Source organism: Lissotriton vulgaris, chromosome 12 (genome assembly GCF_964263255.1).
Source record: "Lissotriton vulgaris chromosome 12, aLisVul1.2, whole genome shotgun sequence".
Lineage (NCBI taxonomy): Eukaryota > Metazoa > Chordata > Amphibia > Caudata > Salamandridae > Lissotriton > Lissotriton vulgaris.
Genome location: NC_141700.1, coordinates 264,611,095 through 264,629,701, shown reverse-complemented (window position 1 = coordinate 264,629,701; position 18,607 = coordinate 264,611,095). Strand labels below are relative to the sequence as shown.

Here is an 18,607-nt window from a genome sequence, read left to right as displayed (position 1 = left end):
TATTTTAATACAGGCTTACCCTGGCGTCGACCGGTTACGATCCTGTAACGCGGCTACCGCCGTCCAAATTGGGTAAGAGTGCTTGCATGATATACTTAGGTTAAATGTCACTTGAATTCCTCCTCCTAATATGCAGCATAATTTCCCTATATAGGGCTGCTGGATCGGACCTATAGAGCATTGACTCTGCTAATGATTAATCGCGCACTGCCTCGGTAAGCAGAGCGTACCCCCAGCTCTCATAGAAACTCCTTCACACACAACGCCATGTATATATTAAAATACACGAGCACACTTAGACCATTAGTCAACACGCGCACGCCGGTCGGTAAATTGCGTATTCACCGCTTTCCTCTAGGCACTGGCTAGTTCCTTGACGCATGCCAAGGAACTTCCCTTATTTTAATAAACGTAGACCGATGAGGTCATGCTGCCACCACTTCTCCACCCGTAGTAACAACGCGGTCTCTCCCTGGAAAACGATTTTTATGCACGGTGCACAAGGAGTCACTTACATTTTCTCTTTCTTTTTCATGTTTTCTTTATTTAAAGTATGTACTTTTCTCATTTCGTCTTTTAGGCAAATTGAGGTTTAGTGAAAAGGCAATTAATTTTTTGTCCTGATGATGGTTCCCATGACCCTTTAGGGGAACCGAAACGCCGTCGACTTGCTTATGCACCCTATACAGAAAGTTGATTGTATAGATTGATGTAACGGTGCTAATTGTTATTTTCTGTACATTGTATATGTAAGCAGAAAAACTCTTTTGTTGCCTTTAAACCCTTTCCTATTTTCACCTACGGTAATCACCCCGCCAGTGTTGGGCACAGGCTTGTGCACCACACAGGGGCTTTGTGGAAGGTATCTTTATTCTATTTGTGTAATCTTGTTTATTCAGTAAACTTGAAGGACCCCTGTCCGGCTGGACATGTCTTTCTAAAATATAGAACTGATTTCGTCTATGTTTACTGGTTGCTAAATTGTTTTATGCACGGGACCACTGTTGTTCATAAAATTGCTCCCCGAGGTCCCTGGCTGATTGTATTGGGGTCCCTTGTTGTTATAAAAGATCGGTTCAGCGCTCAGACATAGATTGGGAGCCTGTGTTGGTTTCTGCACCCAGCTGTACCTCGCAGCTAGGTGGAGAAAGTCTAAGAGCACATGGTGGTTTGGCTGGCCACAGAACGCCGGCCAAACCATCATGAGCACTTGACAGTGCCCACCACTCCCTCCTCCTCCCTGGTGGATGGGAGGCCATGCCCCTCCCTCGGCCCACAGCCTGCAGGGCTAAAAATAAAAATGTGTTATCATTTTAATTTTGCTTTCAGCAGGGTGAGGGGGGGGGGGCACAACACTTGTGAGAAGTTGGCCTGATATATGATGTCCACAATTCTGTGGGCACCTTGTATCAGTCCAAACAATCCCTTATGGTGGTGGTTGTAAGTCAACCTTATAGACAAGCTATCCTGGCATGGACTAAGCAGCCTTCAGGCTAAACTCAAGAGGGCATGTGAAGCCAGCCGTTTTACCAAATACAATCCTGTAATATCAAATGAAAGGACACCACACAAGTTATATATTTTTAAAATATATGTATTTATTACTAGAATAATCCTCGATACTCTTTATGAGTCTAGAAGCACAAGCGTTTAAACAAAAGCACAGTAAAACATATGAAAGTTGCACAATTATGGATGAGGCCGGGGGCCACTCAAACCATATACTAAAATAGTGGTATAAGTATCACTAATCGAACAGTGGTAAGGCCTTGGGAATCGCTGGGGCTATTCAGGACTACCAGTGATGAAGTCGGGAAAAGCCCGCGGGACTCGGGTGCAGCGCTAAAAGCAAAGTCAATGGTGCGTAAAAGTTATCGAGTTACAGTTTTAGGAGTCTTCCGACTGGACTAGAATTACCAAACTTTAGACTTAGACACTAGAGGTGTATACCAATTAAGCATGTGCGAATTTTGCGAATTGGCAATTCGCGAATTTGCGGATTTGCGTGTTCGCGAGGTGCTTTGCTTGGTCGCGGGTGTTCGCGAGGCGCTTTGCAATTCCGCTGGTTTTTTTTTTTGCCTGCTTAATCACTGCCACCCTCTTGTTTTTTATGCCCATCTGCCCTCTGTACCACTTGTTTCTGTGCTCTTCTGCCCTCAGCCCCACTTAGAATGGCGCCGGCAAGCTGCCACGCCATTCTAAAATAGCTAGAAATAGCTTCAACAGGAAGCACTAATAGATAAAGTAAAACAGGTGCTCCAGTTGAAGGTCAAATTAAGTTACACAATCATTAATCACCCCAAGATTGGGGTGATTAATGATTGTGTAACTGAATTTGAGCAGCACCTGCTTTACTTTATCTATTAGAGCTTCCTGTTGAAGCTGACTTTTGTAACTATTTTAGAATGGCTCTGGCAGCTTGCCGGCGCCATTCTAAAAGAGTTTCAAAAGTCAGCTTGAACTTTTGATCGATTCCGTTCCGTTCATGGATTTTCGTTTGCGGATTTTGCGGGAAATTCGCGAATCTCGCAGATTGTGAATTTACCGAAAATCCGCGAAATCCGCGGGCGGGACGGATTTTCCGCTCATGCTTATTACCAATACAGGAGCACCGGCGTTCATGAGTTACCTCACCCACAGGAAGCGGGTGCATAGGTGCCAAAGTGTGTCGGGTTTCGTCACGCAGTTCGATGGTGCCTGGAGATGAAGATGCTGCAGGCGTCCAGAAGAGAAGTGTCCGGTTGGATCCAAGGGTGGATCGAAGATGTAGAGTACCTGAAAGCAGAGGGGACAGAGTCTGGGTCACTCAGCAGTGACCAGGGTGGAACCAGGAAGGAACCAGGCAATGTCGGGCGCAATCAGGTGGTTGTTGTGAAGCTTGTCTCCGCTGCCACGTGGACTCTGGGGCACCGAGGATGTCCAGGAGTGGACCACGAGCTGTCCCACGAAGGCTCTCGCCGTCGGCGGTGTCTGCTTCCGGATCGGAGCAAACAGACCTTGGCAAATGCAACCCACGCAGGATTCGAAGATCGCTTCTTACTCGGACCAGCAAGGTCAGAGCGGTTGCTCCTTTTCAGGGGAGCGAGGGCCAGTCTGGAGCAACCAGACTAGCAGTGTAAATTTAAAGGTTCGTCGGTACTGGGGCCACTAGCCAACGGGCAAGCGACCGGATCACGCTGGGGCTTCTCAAACCCCAATGCACAGCGTCGAGGGAGCCTCGGGAGCTGCACGGTCAGCACTTCGTGGTTTTTCCAAGATGGCCGGCCCCACGCTTCAGGTCGCCTCCACGGGTCTCAGATTTGCTGGGACTGTGGATCGGGCTGTTGGAAGGCAGGAAATCTGGGTCTTGTCGATCTCTGTCGCTCGAGTTCCGGCAGGAACTGCAACAAAGCAAACGGTGAGGCGCTGGATGGTGCCTGTTTGAACAGGGTGGTCACTCCTTTACCACAAGGGAGATTCTTCAGTCTTCTACGTCGAGTAGGATGTCGAAGGGTCCAGAGGTTCGTTTCATAAATTTCAGTCAGGATAATCTGATGTGCGTTTGCACTGCTCCCACATTTATTCCAAATCTGTGGGCTGGACTACCTGCTAGGTCCCTCCTATGGGTGGGACCAGGGAAGGGGGTGGTTACACCCCTTTCCCTTTGTCCAGTTTCGCGCCAGGACTGGGGCTGGAGTGCCCCAGAACCGGTTTGACTGGATTATGCATGGGACACCTTGTGTGCCCCAGGCAGTGTCTAGTTTCATTCAGCCCACCCTGCCCCAATCCACTATCTCCTGTCTGGGGAGGTGTAGCACCTCCCTGCGACAGGAAACCTTTTGGCCAGGCCTCCCCTGCCAAGTTTCGGTCAGCAGTAGAAGGTCAGACTTGTGTCTGTGGCAGCAGCATCCATTTTGTGATGCTGAGGCTCTGGTTAGGATTAACAGCGATTTAGTTAAGTAACATGTCTTCTCCCTCTAGAGGGGTGGAATGCTACCCCGTCGCCAGGACTGGCGTGGGGGTAGTATTCCAAAGCGTATGAACCCTTACACGACATGTTTTGATAAAGCCAAACCAAAGTTAGCAAGAAACCGCGAGGATTATAATGCATTTAAGAGTATATGGTATGGCAATATCCCGGAACAGCTAAGGGAGTTTGTCCCGACAGCTGCAGACAGGCTCAGCTCACGCTAGAGCACCATCTCACATCAAACCAAGCACTCTGCCTCCAGGATTGTTAAGGCCTGCCATAGGAGTGACTGATGGGTATATATGTGTCCAGATATAGGTTTAGATAAATGTATACTATATCTAAGCAAGGGGTGATTACACCACCTTGCCCCAGCTGAATGATCAGCCAGTTGTGTCAGATTGGATAGCCAGCCAGGGGTGGCAAAAGATATGCTGCAGCCCCTGGTAGGCCTTGGATGCACCTATGCCCTGGGTACCTATAGCACACTGTAGAGGGGCTGATAAGGTGACCCAAGCCAATTTAGTTATGCACCTAGGGTGCATGGATTCCATTTTACAGAGAGAGCAGATAGCCTGGGACCCTAATTAGCAGGATCCCAGGCCAACGAAGTCGAAAACCAGCTAAACACAAGGCAAAAAATCTGGGGTAACCATAGTCAGGTATCCACCCTCCTACAACACTCCTCTGCCATCACATAAAGCGCACGTTCACCAGGAGGTATCTGGGCACTGAATAACAGATGCTTATTGTTACCCAACTCAATGGTACTCATTTTATCGACCTCAGATGGATGAAAGGCTAAGTGGACCTGCCGAGATTTGAACCTGTGACCATGAGGTCAAACACAGACCCCTGCAGTGGATGCATTAGTCCACTGAGCCACCAGACCTGGCTTTATGGAGGAGCCATCCCTGGCTTTCACGTGCGATTATGAAGATAGAGGTTTTGGTGAAATAAAATGTGCATAAGATCAAACAAGTTAAGTGGGGAAGACAAGATTTAACCATGGTTTCTGGTTTCACTTGTAAAAGTCAGCCATGAAATAGGTATCTGTTTAGCTCTCGTTTTTTGTTAATGTTTTGTTTTTACTTCTGTGTATTTTCCTGCAGTTTTTATATAAGATGAATTCAACCAAAGGTATTGAAGCATTTTACAGGCACATTCAGATACAATACACAAGGTCACATTCTTTTTTTTTACACATTGGGAAGGTTAAGTGATTTGCCCAGAATTACAGGATGTTGAGCCGACGCCCAGACTCAAACCTGGTTCCCAGTGTCCAAGTCGCAACTCTGGCCCTAATGCCACTTCCTGGGTACAGTGGAGAGTGTCAGGCAGAAGCCACATGAAAGCTTGGCTCGAGGTTCCAACTGGACCTTGAGCTGAGCCAGGGTCAGGCATTAGGCTCGAGCCTGACTCGATCTTTCAGTGACTCGCCCACTTCTACTTATTCCCCAATAAAGATGCACGCTTGACACTTACACCTTTGTAACAAATCGAAAAGTCAAATGTACAAGACCTGATTCCCTACCAATCTCCGCTAATAAAGAAGAAATAATATGAATTCCGGATGGAGATTAAAACTCTTGATGTTCAACTTCTTTTGAATGCATATAGCACATTCATGGCAAATCTGGGCATGTTATCGCTCGATACATTTTAGATAGCCTTTGTCGAAAACCTGATATTGCTCATTCATAACTGGCAAATTTGTTTTCTAATTGAGAAAGACCAACTTGTCTGATAAACCTGTTACTCTAATGTGTACTTTGATGGTCTGATTCACTCCTGTGCATATGTAAAATGAAACCTACATCACCTGACCTAGGGTTATTTAATCTTGGGGCTCAGGGCATCTCAGCCAGTGTTTGAGGATGAAAGTGGAGAGGACAAGGACAGTTGTCTGTTTGGGCTGGGTTGGCACTTTGGCCAGAGATACTGCCCTATTGCCATTTACCAACATATATCTTAAGGCATCCACATCTTCAAACATACAAACACAATCTCAGCAAATGCACACTTCTCATTTACACCAAACAGACTCTAACAACATTTCAGTGTCTCAACAACCACTATAAAACAACAAAAAACACATGTACACCCCTTCACTCTTGCACAAACCACCACTCTGTCCTATACCATTATTAAACTACACATCACCAGCAGAAAACAAACCAACATTATACATAACCTTAATCCCTTCAAACAGACACTCCCTGTTCGTACAAAAAATCGGCTCTACCCTTTCCTCACTCCTAAAAGGCCCCTTTCCATCGCCACCAAACATATACTCAACCCTCTCTCATATATCCACGCACATCCTCCTCTTTTTACCAAACACACCCAGCCAAACAACCTTTACACTACACTCCACCACACATATTACTTCTTCCTGCTACCAAATCTAATACAAACACTCATAACCCCTGTTCGTCTCTTTTCACACACCACAAGCACTTTCCTCCATTGCATGTCACCATCCCCTTTACCATTCAACTTCGACTCACCAACAGTACTTAACATCCAGATTCTTCACAAAAATCACTACATCAATATTTCATCTCACTACTCTACAAAAACAAAACATAATTCTCACACCAGGACCCACATGCAATTTCATACTACATTCCATCACAAAATAGAAACACACACACACTTTCACCCTCATGACTACACAAATAATGTAGATCCTAAACTAACTTTACTCACTCCCAAATGTTCTGTCTTCACCAACACCTACCACAAACGCCCCAACACAATATTCATTCACCAGCGTCTCATCCATAGCACAAAGTGGAGACTTAAAACATGACCCACATGCTCCACCACCACCCCATGGCCATACACCTTCCACCCTAAATAGACTCAAGCGAAATATACAAAATACCACTCTTAACAAATTCACATCTCGTTGTCCATTACACAACAAGGCTACTCTACAAAGACAACACAGCCCACAAGCTCACTCTCAGCCATGATCTCCACCACCTGCACACACAGACCCAACAAAACACCTTCTAAGCCTGCTGGATGAGTATCATGATCATTCTAGACAAACAACACTATTGCTATCCTGATACAGTTAATACCAACACTATAATAATACAGCTGCTACTAGTTCAAAGAATAATACACAGTCTTCCAGAAAGTAAAGTCACACCACCACCAAAACACAATCTTTAGACTGCCTCCTAACAAATGCTTAATCATTTTCTAAAAACAAGCATCACATCTACGAACTTCTCACTGACACACATTTTGTTTTATACAATGAAGGCACTGCTTCAAAATTGCGGGTGCCACTATTTGGAAGGACAAGGGTACTAACTGTTAGTGTAGTGGCATCTCTAAGCCGAACACTCTACCCTAAAACTTATCCTACCTTAACCTTCAAGCTGACCCCATCCCTACCCACATATCATACCCTACTATTAATTCAAAACATATTACGTGCTGTACTGTTTTTACATTTGTACAAATCAAATCAGCACCTTAAACCCCCTGGGAAGGCCCCAGAGCATATTTTGGTATTCAGATAACCTGTTGCTCTGTAGGTTCTGCTTGGCTGGAAGAGTGTGGGTTTATATTGTGGCCTTAATGGGAAACGTTGGGTTTTCTGCGTGATGAGCAGGGGTATGCTTCTGGAGAGCGACGGGTAGCGGCACTTGAGTGCGAAGTGGAGAGATGAGGAGTGAGACAGTCACCTATGCTTAAACATACCATCAAAGTGTTTGGTTGAAAGAAAGGGGGATTTCTGTGCGGCCTTAACGGAAGAGGTTTGGTTTGGTACGAGATGGCCAGAGATGTTCTCATGTCGGATTACTGGTAGCTGCAGTTGACCATGCAGCAGAGAGCAGAGGAGTGAGAGACAGTTGCCTGTGCGTTTTTACATACCATCATTTTGAATGGTTAAAAGCAAGTGGGTTCATATTTTAGCCTTGGTTTATGGTGATTTGGTACGTGATGACCAGACGAGTGCTCTTATCCTTGAGATCGTCGCTGTGCTTCAGCCTAGCTAAAAGGAGTGAGAGGTTGATTCACACTTCCTGATTCTTAACTTTTTTTGTGGTGGGGGACGGATTCTACTTTGTGAATGAATACCGCCTGCATAAAATGTTGCTCCTTGCACTTGATTCTTTGGTTTCTTTTAAAGGTCTCCTTTAATAATACACCTTATCTGCCCTCATTGCAGGATCCCAACCCAGTTCTATCAATAAACTCATGATCAACTTCAGACCCTTTCGGATGGAGTGGCGGAACACCTTTCTAAAGGTAACATCCTACTTCATGTTTTAAAATAATGGATTATCCTCTATGCAATTTGTTTTCTTTTATATTTAATTGTGCTATTAATCAAACAAAATTAACTCTTCTTTAGCAATCAGCATGAAATATTAGAATTAATTCCAAACTTGTCTCCTCAATGCATTTCAACATTGTTAGGGTAGGAAGGTGGAGTATTATGTGGTGGTTAGACCTCACCATGTAATACTATCAAAATACCACAAAGATGGTCCTTGGATTCACACTAATAAATACTTATATCTGCTGGAGAAAAAGTTGCAAAAATCTTTGTTGGAAAGGTGTTTCTGTTACTGTAACAAGAGTTTTCAACAATCTGGAATCAATTTTGTGTAATGAACCCCTTTGTAGTCTAAGGTTTTATTTTTTCTGTGAATTATTTGTTGAAATGAGAAATAAACATATTTAATCTGGAAACTGTTAAAAAGGTACACTATTGCGTTCTGTTTAATGCATTCATGTCCGAATGAAAAGTGAAGTCACTGATTTTGCATGGGTATAAAAATGGCCTGCTCAGTCTTCATTGTGCTGTCTGCTCTCATGTCTCTCTCGCTGAGTTCATAGTCAGTCCTCTTGTATTGCATTTCAGTCAGATCCACACACCGGAAAAGGCGTAATGAAGGCCAGGTCAGGCAACCTAATTTTTAAGCGACACCTCTGTGCATGCTGGAACTTGTAGGCCCATACATATTGCAGGGAAAGCGAAACTGTATGGCTATGAGAATGCTGTTGTAGGTTTCTAAAAGGCCTCTTCTTCCTAGTACTACTACTACTTTCTTTTATTTAGATAGCCTTCCACCAAAGCATTTTTTTGCATAGAACATTGTTATGTGCAATTATTTTGCAGTCAAATTTCGCATTGCCTTTTTCGGCCTCGGAAATATTAAAGGTTAAGTTGATCTTGGTGTTTGAAAGCCTGACCTGATTATTTACCCACACGTGGTAACTGTGCTGGCTTAACTTGCTGAGCTACCTAATCACTGACTGCAACAGAATAGTATTCGGTAATTGTAATTGCATTTATATAGCGCTTACTACCCCTCATGAGGTGTTGAAGCACTTTTCAGCGAGTAGCACGCTACTCTGGAATCCAAAAAGAATTAGTGGTGAATTCGTCTAGGGAAATATGAAATTAATTTGAGTGGTGGACATGTGAGTCTGTTAGCTGGATTGGAAAGGATATAGAGGTAGAATGGGGGGTTGATAAGTCAGAGAGTTTATGTAGAAGATTTCCTGAGAGAGGTACAGGGTGAGAAATAGGGTAGTGCATTGGAGAAAGTAGTAGAATGAGGTTTGGGATGAGTCTGGGAGTGGAGGTAGAGGATATATTCAGAGAGGTATAGGGTGAGATATAGGGAAGTGCATTGGAGATGCTGAATTAGAAGTAAAGTAATTAAAATAAAGATACATAAGTCATAAGTGCATGGAAGGTATATCTGTATAAGGAAGGTAATATATGTAGATTTGAGTTGTATTTAAAAACTCAGACTTCCAAGTGTCGCTGTTCTCTAAGAACATTTTTTCTCTGTTAATAATTTAATAACTAAGCAATTATAGACAAATAGTTATGAGAAAAATGTACTTATTTATGCAGTGGCCTATATACAAGTTAAACATAGAATACTATAACCATAGGTAATATATACATTTGTTACTCAGACCTAACGAATATCTATATATTTATATGAAGATAAAATGCACAACACACTTAGTAGAACTTGACCTGAAGTATTTACACCCACACTGTGTGTAAGAGATTTAACCTTTAACTAACAAGCTACACAAATGCTGCAACTAGCACAAAATAGTGAAAAAATACATCAGAAACGAGGAGCACTCCTGGGTCTCCCTTCTAATCCATTGACCTTCCCTTCCTGCCTCGGTAGTATGCAGGGCCTGTGTGATGCAGGGGCAGTGCCCCCTGCTGCCCAGGGACCCAGTGCCGCGCACGGCCGTTTGTCAAGGAGGCACTGATGCGTCTGCGTTTGATGTGTTCAATATCCGCTGGAAATCACCAACGAACAGTAGGGGCAATGCAAGGTTTTAAATAGAAGTATGACGGCCTTGCAGGGGAGTGTTCCAGCCCCATCAAACCATGGCAGTCCTGCTGAGAATCCTCGTAACCCCCGCCCCCATCAAAGTACCTGTTAGCATTCTTTATACTAGTTTTGCTATCAGATAAGAGTTACTTGGGAGAGCTCCTCAAACCTGAAAAGATAGTTTCTGCCAGGAGCACCACCATGGTCTCTCACACGCAGTGCTTAATTTGTGCCGGTGGTTGTAAGTAGTGGGCTCTGGCCAGACCTTAATTGTTAAATAAAAAAAGAGAGAAAAATAAGTTCCAGGGCCTTTGTCAGGAGACCACAGCTTGCACCACACATTGCCCCGGTCAGCGGTGTCAATGGCCGTACCAACACACCTACTAAATTTCACACATCTACAAGTGTAACAATTCAGACTATTCCTGGCATCCAAAGCTATAAAAATGGGTTGGACAGCAGGTAGTAGTCGTTTTTAATGTTTATTAAATTAATGAACAACTGTTGTTGTTCTCATTTCTAAATTAGACACACAGCGCCATGATGTGGCAGACTGTCCTAAGGGCCAGTGTTGATAATTAAGTGCCAGTGCCCAGCACCGGAAACCACTGCTCAAATTAAGCTCTGGCACTATTTTTTGCAGATCAGGGCAAATTGTTTATCAGCAGACTTTGGTTCGAAGTAAGCTAGAACATGGCAGAAAAGGGGAAAGAAGGAGGAAGAGCAAGGTAGGAAGCAAGTAAAATGGGGAAACAGGGATGAACGAAATCTGAAGGAGAGGTAAAAAGGGACAGGAAGTGTAGAGAGATGGAATCAAGATGAGGCAGCTTTGGTTTTCAGAGTTCCTGGCATTCGGTAGCACTGGTGGCTGGTTCCTAAGTAAAATTTTACACTTACATTTTTTTTATTTTTTTTTACAAATGAAGCACAACTCATGGTTGCGAGCAATGCATCATAATGATATGTCTATACTCGCCAGGCACATAATTATAACTTTTCTTTGCACCTGCCATGTAACACACATGCATTGTTGATGTCTATCACATACAGGTAGTCGAGCCACTGAAAGCTTGCACCTGAAATGTCAAAGCATTCACATGTTCAAGAAATACACTCTTTGAATTTTGAAGAGACTTTATCATATTTTACGTGGTTTGCTGATTGATTTACATGGCTAACATTTTCAGGGCTCGGCTCTTGCTCGGTTCTACCTGTTAATTTGTTGGCTCGCCTATCTCTTCTATCCTACCAGGTCTTAAAGCGTAGCCCCCATGGGCAACCCAAGGAGAGGAATGCCAATTTTATAGTTTAGGGGAATAATCACACTCCCCAAACTATTAACCCATCTTCTCTTGATCCTTTGGTTGGCCCACTCCCACATAGCTGAGCATCCACCATCACCTTTTATGCTACACCTTCCCGCGTAGATGGGAGGACACGAAGCCTAGTGGCTAAGAGCTGCTGACTTTGGAACATGGGAAATCATGGGCTCACTGATCATCCTGTGATTCTGGGCAAACTACTGGTTTTCCCTGTGCCTTAAAAAAAAGAAAGAAAAAATGTTTAATGTAGACTGGTTATTTTGTTGTATCTCGCTCTCGTGCTCTTTGGCCAGGTTTGTGCTATAAAACTAATGCACATAGAGGTGGAGGTATCTGCACATATATACAATGTGCTCCTATTCCATGTATGCACACACACAGATTGCTGATTAATCCGTACAGGCTCAAAAGACACCGGCTACTCTTATAAATGATGGTTTGTAATGCATCGGCTACTCTTATAAATGATGGTTTGTAATGCATGCCGGTGTAACTAAAATAGGATATGAAGGCTCAGTGGGTTGGATCCTTGTGCTGAAACGTGCAATGATCTGCAAGTTATGAATCGCACTAAAGCTGACTCAGCAGTCCATCCTTCCAAGGTGGATACATTGAGTACTATTCAAATCGGTAGCAGAATCTGTTGCGTACACCACTTGGAAACCGCAGAATGTGACGTGCTATTTAAAAATGTATCATACGTGAGTGCAGAGCTTGTATTCAGAGTTCTTTAACCCCTATGCAAGACCTTTCTCTAACCAAACTATTCACAGTGGCTACCCCACTTGTTATTTGTATCCATTCCGCTTGAAAAGAGGGGTCTGCAGGAGGATCCGCAGAAGGATGAGAGTTTATTTATTTATGTATTTGAAGGGTTTATATTGGACCCTATGTTAGCCATAAACTTGTAAGGTAAATAATTCAGGCTGCCTTGACCTATCCATGGCTGGGCAAGGAAGAGAGAAGTAAATGTGTATACCCCTGTTTGTATCAGATAACCAATGCCCAGTCTGTATTAATGGTTAGGTACATTCACTTACACTGAGAGTGCATTCATTATACTGATTTATCACCATACAGCTTAGCTGACGGTGATGAAACAACAAAGGCACCTGCTTGAGTGGCAAGTACAGAAACAACACGTGCCTCAGAGTGGCAGCCAGTGCTGCCCATCAGTCACAGAGGACCGATTACAGAAGCACAAAGTATACTATGAATCACTAGCTGTTCAGTGTTGCAATGTCTCCTGGAGAGGGCGCCAGATTATATCCCGATTAGACCAGAAGACTCTGGGAGAGTGTCTTTCTCTGTGTTGCATTGTGGGAGCATTCTGCCGGATGTGACTCCCAGGGGAGAGGCCCCCCTAGACTGAGTAGCACATAGTGCTGGAAGTGTCCCTTGAAGGTTGGCATTCTCTGAGGGCCTAGCAATGTCTTACTAAGGGTTTTGGCTACTTCAATATTGGGTTAGCCAGACCTTCTGCTGTAGATACTGTCGAAGCCTAAAATCAATAAGACGGATATGCAGTAAGATTCAGAGGGAAATCTTCATACACATCTGCAGTGAGTCCAGATGCAATAGCCTCTGATTTCCCAAAGAACAAGTTAGATGTGTTTTATAGGTTTCAATACATCTTGCTAAAGATACACAGCCAATCATGGCATAAGACAGTCCCCCACACCCATCATTCTGGACTCCTCGCTTTCAATGAACCGCCAGATCAACCCTTTCTCGTCCTCCTCCTTCCACACACTCGGCCTGCTCCGAAAGATCTTCAAGTGAATCCCCACAGAGGCAAGCAAAACAGTCACCTATGCACTCAGCAACAGACTTGACTACGGCAATGCACTCTGTACCGGCACCACGAAAAAAACTCCAGAAAGAACATCCAAAACACCTCTGCCAGATTCATCCTGAACATCCCTCGCCACAGACACATCACCGACCACCTGAGAGACCCCCACAGGCTCTCGGTCAACAAAAAGATCACCTATAAGCTCCTCACACATACCTATAATGCACTTCACAACATCGGACCTGCATACCTCAACCACCGCCTCTCCTTCCACACCCACACAAGACATCTCCGCTCCACCCATCAGGCCCTGGTCACAATCCCACGGATCCGCAGGACCACTGCTGGAGGAAGATCCTTCTCCTACCTCACTGTAAGGACGTGGAACTCCCTTCCTTTGAATCTCAGGCAATCTCCATCTCTTCCTCAATTCAGGAAGGACCTCAAGGCCTGGCTCTTCGACTGAATAGCAGACCCACACCCGCATCAACTTGAGACCCTCATGGCTGAGTAATGGCGCTCTACAAAACCTAGATTGATTGATTGTTTGTATCAAATTTCTCCTTCCAGTCATGTATTGCCTCAAATAAACTGACCCTATATGGCTAGAGGTTTATGCGATTACAATGTCAAGTAAAGCAACAATTTGTCACCTACACACGTTTCATTTCCTCATTTCTAAAAGCCTTGCAGTCATTGTTATTTAAACACAGGCTCGCAGACCTTTACACGTTCTGCAAGATCATATTTGACACAAAATGCAACATGAAATAAAATGGATTCTTCATTGTCTCATGATGGACTGGACTTGACTTCCAGGCAGTGGGAGGCAGGAATCACGCACACAGTCACGCACACTCACACAATACCAGACTGGTTAGCATGCTCGATGCAGAATAAACAAGCATTTGCAATGCAATAGGTCTTGCATTAGGAAAGTGTGAGCTATTGGTATTGTAAATAACACATTTATTTAATATGTGTTGGCTTTGATGTCTCCGAGTGATGTGGTGGTGTCCACGAGTGATGTGGTGGTGTCCCCGAGTGATGTGGTGGTGTCCCCGAGTGATGTGGTGGTGTCCCAGAGTGATGTGGTGGTGCCCCTGAGTGATGTGGTGGTGTCCCCGAGTGATGTGGTGGTGTCCCCGAGTGATGTGGTGGTGTCCCAGAGTGATGTGGTGGTGTCCCAGAGTGATGTGGTGGTGTCCCAGAGTGATGTGGTGGTGTCTCTGATTGATGTGGTGGTGTCCCCGAGTGATGTGGTGGTGTCCCCGGGTGATGTGGTGGTGTCCCCGAGTGATGTGGTGGTGTCCCCGAGTGATGTGGTGGTGTCCCAGAGTGATGTGGTGGTGTCCCAGAGTGATGTGGTGGTGCCCCTGATTGATGTGGTGGTGTCTCTGATTGATGTGGTGGTGTCCCCGAGTGATGTGGTGGTGTCCCCGAGTGATGTGGTGGTGTCCCCGAGTGATGTGGTGGTGTCCCCGAGTGATGTGGTGGTGTCCCAGAGTGATCTGGTGGTGCCCCTGAGTGATCTGGTGGTGCCCCTGAGTGATCTGGTGGTGCCCCTGAGTGATGTGGTGGTGTCCCCCGAGTGATGTGGTGGTGTCCCCGAGTGATGTAGTGGTGTCCCTGAGTGATGTAGTGGTGTTCCCGAGTGATGTGGTGGTGTCTCCGAGTGATGTGGTGGTGTCCCCGAGTGATGTGGTGGTGTCCCCGAGTGATGTGGTGGTGTCCCAGAGTGATGTGGTGGTGTCCCCGGGTGATGTGGTGGTGTTCCTGAGTGATGTGGTGTGTGAGGGTGAGTGAGGGTGAGGGTGACGGGGTGAGGGTGACGAGGGTGAGGGTGTGTGAGGGTGAGGGTCTGAAGTAAATGGTGGCAGGGCAGACATCATTAGACAGAGAGAAGAGACTGCGTGGTGACTGCTTTGGTCAGTTTCAGAATCAGGAGGGGCAGAGTCAGCACAGTCTGCGAGGGATCAACGTGTCTAGAGGCAAATCACAGCGGATGTAGCATTGCAGCTAGCAAGTCGGGTGTTTTCAAGCTGAGTGTCCCTAGAGCGATGGCAACACAGCAACAGCATTTGTGGAGCAAGGCTACTGTAAACAAGCACGGTAGGCTTTCACTTTCGACGAGAAACAAGCTCTTGGCATTGCTGTGGTGGGGGGCGGGAGAGTGGGAGCGCATTCCTTTGAAGTCTGATGCGGGGTCGGGGGAGCGGCAGCCTTTGAAGTCTTGTGCCGAGGCACAGACGAATGGGGGTGTGCTATGTGGCTGGCGATGGTGTGCACGCGCATAGATCATATGAACTGTATGCGATAAACTGCCGTTTTGGTAGACTTCTTTTCCGCTTACTATAATCTCACCGGAGCAATGCGCAAGCGCATTGGTTCAGGCGAGACCTAAAAAGCGTAGAAACCAACTTGACTCCGCTTGATATCTTCAGGCCCGGGATACGACAAGTGACAACTAAAGGTGGGATGATTGCGGCACAACCTCATCTTCAAGCCCTAGGAACCCCAATGAGCATAAAAAATAAAAAAAAGCAGAGGGGGACGTGGTTTAGCCGGCAAACATGGCGGTTGCTCTGTGAAGAGCTCCTCTGAAACAGCAGATTATCCGTCGTTCACCACTGCTCCCTGGAGCCATCTGAACTGGGTTGAGCTGTGATGCGGTGTTGATTTGTTGTACCATTATTGACCTGCAGGTCCGGCAAGTTTCGAGTACTGAAAAGTCGTCTGGCCCATGGCCACCAATGCAGCAGAGTGAACAGAGACTGGTGGCAGCCTGAGCGCGGTAAGAAAGGTGTGGAGGGCATTGCGGAAGAGGCATGGGGACACCACTGGCAACACGGTGCTGTCGGCCTGCAGCCCAATCCTATGGGGTATCCGAAGAGAGGGCTGAGCCCTAGGGGCCGTTGCTGAGACACAGCTTTGACCCCGGGTCACTGCAGCAGCTGGGCCTGCGGTGTTGCTGAGGGTGCCAGTGCTCGACTGGGTCGTACCCCACTGGAGCAGCCGACAAGCGGGGGAGAGACTGGTGGATACCCAGCCCCCAGAGGCGGGACTCAGAGCAACCCTGCTCCTGCCCTGCAGGAGAGTGCCAAGGGCCCCCCAGTGCAGAGGTGCAGTGGGGTCAGTTGAGTGGGACCACCCTACGGCTTCAAGGTGACGTGTGCCTGGACAGACCCCCCTTCCCAGATGATCTGGGGCATACCCATCTGAGCAGTGATCCGTGGCCCAGCCCCCAGCCTTCCCCACAGGACCTGAAGGAGTCAGGGCAGGCCCCAACGGAGACTGATATTGTGGAGGTTGGACCAGCCTCGAACGAACAAGCCTGGAACTGCTGCACAAGACTCAGGAGAACAGGACCTGCACTCTCCGCCCTTGAACGATGTTCTAGCCTTGCGCTTAGTGGATGACTGGGGTTCAGATCCTTCCTGGGGGCACATGACTGGCTTAGGCTGGCTCTGGGGTCACCCCTCTTGGTGCCTCCAGTCCCCCTCTCTGGACATTGCGCAGCAGTGGCTTCTAGGGGGCGCAGGAGGTGACATAGGATTGGGCCTCACCCTGATGGTCTCAGAGTCTGCAGTGTGAGGGGGCGGGTTGATCGCTTGAGGTTCTTCTTGTTCCCTCCGGACAACCACAAATTCCCTGGGAGATAGCTTTGCTGTGCAAGGGTCCGAGGATATTAGCGGGAGCTCTGGCAGCCTGCCTTTGAGGCACAATCCAGAAGGTTATCATGGGGTCGGTGTGCTGCTCTCCCTTGGTCAGAGGGGTTCTGCCCTTGCAGCTTTGGGGTCCCAGTGATGCCTCCTTTTGGCTTCGCCATTATGTCAAAAAATAAGCCGACACCTGCGGCCTCCCAGCAGAAGATCGATAAATACACCAAACAGCAGGCCCCCATGGGTGGGGACGGGAGCGGAGGGGGGAATCTTCTGTTGGGGAGACCGCCAGACCTTGTCTATCCTCAGTGCCATTCAGGACCTCAAGGGTACTATGGAGGGCAGGATGGGGTAACTAAAGGTGGACCTGGCATTGATTCGCCAGGACTTACGCATTACCATGTACAGGATGACCGAGGTGGAAGGCAGGGTGTCGTAGGCTAAGGACACCCTCAAATTACAGGGGGACCGCTTGGCCACCCTGCAACGCCTGGTGAGTCAGCTGGAAGCAAAAGCTAAGAACGCGGAGGGGAGGTCCTGCCAGAACAATCTCCGCTGGGCATACAGGAGGGGGCTGAGGGCTCTGCCCCTACGAAATTCATATGGGATTGGTTAACCAACTGGATGCCCAAGGACAAGGTCTCGAGCTGCTTCATTGCAGAAAGGGCTCATTGAGCCCTGTTTGCCAGACCACTGGCCGACGCATGTCCCAGACTGTTTATTGTGCGCACACTCAACTACGCTGATAGGGATACAGTCATTAGGGTGACACGCAGAGCCGGCCAGCTGACTTTTCATCCTCTCTGGTGATGATTTTCCCAGACTACACCCTGAAGGTACAACAACAGCGCTGGTCCTTTCCGGAAGCTAAGCAAAAATTGAAATACAGGGACTCAAATATATGCTCTTGTTCCTGCCCCCCCCTGAAGATCCTTGATCAAGAGAACAGCCTTTTCTTTGACTCTCCTGAGGCGGTATGGGAGTGGGTGGAAGCGAGACCACCACAAACCCCTGCAGTAGATTCCTCCCCCGAGAGAGGGAGGAAGGGCCGGAGAGATGGCCCAACATGAGAATGGCGTACCCCCTTGCGGAAACTTTCAAAGGAGGAACCTAGGCCTAGTTGTTGGGTCCTGAGCATGCAGTTACTAGAGAAACCTCACCTGCAGTGGGGGAGGACCACTTGATGGGGTCCGGTACTGATCTACCCTCGCAGGCAGCTCTCAATCCACCATGACGTTCTCTGGGTGGGTGGGGGGGGGGAGTTCTTTTCGTTTTGAAGTAACGCACATGTCTGTAGTACTCTGATTTGGTCTATACTACCTTAGACTGGGACCCTCACAACATTTTGTTGAGTTAGGATTATGTTCTTTTAGGGGAGGGGGATTTGAGCGGCTGGGACAATATGCATCACACAATATCTCTGTTGGCTTCGGTCTCTAGTCACATCACAACAGGTACTTCCAGTTTCCAAAGTATGGGGGAGTGTTGCAAGAGGAGGACGGTGTTGGGGTGTTGTCTTTTATTGTATTTCCTTT

General features: G+C 46.8%; 1 protein-coding gene across 6 annotated transcripts in view; it reads left to right on the top strand.

The window, feature by feature from the left end:
* The window catches only part of ADGRG1 (adhesion G protein-coupled receptor G1), a 526,961-nt gene that overhangs the window by 140,530 nt on the left and 367,824 nt on the right, over positions 1-18,607 (top strand). For all 6 annotated transcript variants that reach the window (XR_015302413.1, XM_086945013.1, XM_086945009.1 and 3 more), the window contains exon 2: positions 8,145-8,224. The gene's annotated coding sequence lies outside the window, so the exon portion shown is untranslated. The remainder of the gene's footprint in view (positions 1-8,144; positions 8,225-18,607) is intronic.